Raw genomic sequence first — 3271 nt, 5'->3', positions numbered from 1 at the left:
AATGGAGCAAAGACTGTAAACGTGCCTTCCATAAATGCAAAGGCTTGATCACGTCCAGGGAAGTGTTGGCTCATTACAACCCATCACTGCCAATCAGACTGGCGTGCGATGCATCCCATTATGGCGTGGGAGCGGTATTATCACATAGATTCCCTGATGGCTCGGAGCGGCCAATAGCTTTTGCATCACGCTCATTGAACTCAGCTGAGCGTAACTATGCCCAGATCGACAGGGAGGCACTCAGCCTGGTGTGGGGGGTGAAGAAATTCAACCATTACCTACACGGACAAAAGTTTACCTTGTTGACTGACCATCAACCCCTTGTCCCCATATTCAACCCTAAAAAGTGCGTTCCCATTATGACAGTGCAAAGGCTACAGAGGTGGTCCATTTTCCTAGGGGCACACCAATATGACATAGAGTACAAAGGAACAAAACAGCATGGGAATGCTGATGGGTTATCGCGCCTACCGTTGCCAATGGTCGAAGAGGCACCTACAGTGGACCCAGTGGAAATGTTCCACTCGGCCACAGTGGAATGTCTACCGGTGACAAATTCTACCATTAAAAATGAAATGCGAAATGACCCGACTCTCTCACGAGTCTACGATTTAACGGTGAAGGGTTGGCCAGCACATGGCGAACGACTGTTGCCAGCATTCTCGCAAAGAAGGGAACAGCTGTTAGTGTGCTGAGGAACCTTGATGTGTGGATCCAGAGTGGTGATTCCACCTAAACTCAAGGATAAAGTGCTAAAGGAGCTTCACGAGGGGCATCTGGGTGGAGTGAAAATGAATAACCTAGCCAGAGCGTTTGTTTGGTGGCCAGGTATCGATGGAGACATCGAAGAAATGACCAAGAGCTGTCTAGGATGCCAGAAGGTCCAAAACGCCCCACCACAACCCCCTCTACATCCATGGGAGTGGCACTCATCTCCATGGCAAAGGGTACATTTCGACTTTGCTGGTCCATTTAAGGACTCAATGTTCTTAATCGCGTTGGATGCACACTCCAAGTGGCTAGTGGTAATAAAGATGTCCTCCACCACGACGGAAAAAAACATATCTGTATTAAGGACCATATTCGCCAGGAATAAGCTGCCTGAACAGATCTGTTCTGATAAAGGACCGCAATTTGTATCCGAAGAATTCAGGAAGTTGTTAAAAAACAATGGGGTTAAGCAGTACACGTCCGCCCCATACCATCCCGCCACCAATGGTTTGGCTGAAAGGTATGTCCAGACCTTCAAGAAGACCATAAAGGCCATGGGTGATGAAGACATAAATCTACTACATAACGTAGATAACTTCTTGTTTGCGTACAGGAATGCAACACATGTGGTTGCAAACCAAACCACCACCATGATGTTTTTCAACAGAAGACTAAGTTGCCGGCTGGATTTGGTCAAGTCAACCGTCAGAAGGGACGTAGAGAACCAGCAATTTCAAAGCATGAATGAAAGGCCAACAAGAACCTTCCAGATAGGTCAACCAGTTTTGGCCCAGGACTACCATACTGAGAAATGGCAGCCTGGAAATATTTGCACACGACTAGGACCGCTGATGTATACCGTGGACATTGGAGAAAGCATAATAAGGTGCCATGCTGACCAGATCATAGAGTCATCCGAAAAAGGACAAACTACACCACAACTCTATATGCCTAGTGATGAAGCAGAGATACCCATAGTATCTACCTCCGATCCGGTGATACTGGAACCAGATGAACACGACACTAGCATTGAAGCCGAATCGACCTTGCCAAAAGAACCTACTACACCACCGAGGCGTTATCCGGACCGAGTCAGGAAGCCTCCAGAGAGACAGAATTTGTAATTGATTAACTTCAGCAAATGTGTATATAATAGTTCTTGTAAAAATGTTATTTAATGAATACTTAAAATGTTATGTTCTATTTATCTAAAAGGGGAGGAATTGTAGTGTATGTACCTTTAAGGGGAACTATGTTTTTGATGCCCTTGTATACTGTAGCGCCAGTAGTGACCACTCGGGTATATAAGCCTGTGTAGCGTCTTGTGTTGTTAGTTCAACTCCAGACATTGTTCAGTAAACACTTGTTAAATCAACTCCTGAATTCCCTGTCTCCATTAACACACGGATCTAACAACAATGATTGCAGGTAATGCCCGGAAACCCCTGGTGAGAGTGTGATTACAGGTAATGTACGGATACCGCTGGTGGGATTGTGTTTAGAGGTAATGCCCAGATACCCCTGGTGGGACAATGATTTCAGGTAATGCCCGGATACCCCTGGTTGGACGTTGATTACAGATAATTCCCGGATACCACTGGTGGGACGGTCATTACTGGTAATGTCCAGAGACCCGTGTTGGGACGGTGCTTACAGTTAATGCCTGGATACCCCTCGTGTGAAGGTGATTATAGGTAATGCCCAGATACACCAATTGGGACAGTGAATACAGGCAATGCTCTGATACACCTGGTGGGACGGTGATTGCAGTTCATTCCCGGATTGCCCAGGTGGGACGGTAAATATTGGAAATGCCCAAATATCCCTGTTGGGACAGTGATTACAGGTAATGCCGAGATAACTCTGGTGTGATGATGATTACAGGTAATGCCCAGATACCCCTGGTGGGCCAGTGATTACAGGTAATGCTCAGATACCCCTGGTAGGTAAGTGATTACTGGTGATGCCCAGAATCCACTTGTGTGAAGGTGATTACAGGTAATGCCCAGATGCCCCTGGTGGGACTGTGATTACAGGTAATGCACAGATATCCCTGGTGGTACAGTGATTACAGGTAATGCCCGCATACCTCTGGAGGGACAGTGATTACAGGTAATGGCCAGATAGCCCTGGTGTGAAATCGATTACTGGTAATGCCCGGGTAACCCTTTTGGGACAGTGATTACAGGTAATGCCCGAATAGCCCTGGCAGGGCAGTGATTACAGGTAATGCCCAGATACCCCTGTTGGGACAGTGATTGCAGGTAATGCCCAGGTACAACTATTGGGGTGGTGATTACACGTAATGCCCGGAAACCCCTGGTGGGACGGTAATTACAGGTAATGCCCAGATACCCCTGGTGCGACAGTCATTACAGGTAATGCCCCGATACCACTGGTGGGACGGTGATTACAGGTAATGCCCAGATACACCAAGTGGGAGAGTGATTACAGGTAATGCCCGGTTACCCATGGTGGGATGGTGATTAGAGGTAATGCCCAGTTACCCCTGGTGGGATAGTGACTTCAGGTAATGCCTGGATACCCCTGGTGAGACGTT

Source organism: Somniosus microcephalus, unplaced genomic scaffold (genome assembly GCF_052327205.1).
Source record: "Somniosus microcephalus isolate GS21.2 unplaced genomic scaffold, FLI_Smic_1.0 unresolved_chr8, whole genome shotgun sequence".
Lineage (NCBI taxonomy): Eukaryota > Metazoa > Chordata > Chondrichthyes > Squaliformes > Somniosidae > Somniosus > Somniosus microcephalus.
This window is presented reverse-complemented; position numbering follows the sequence as displayed.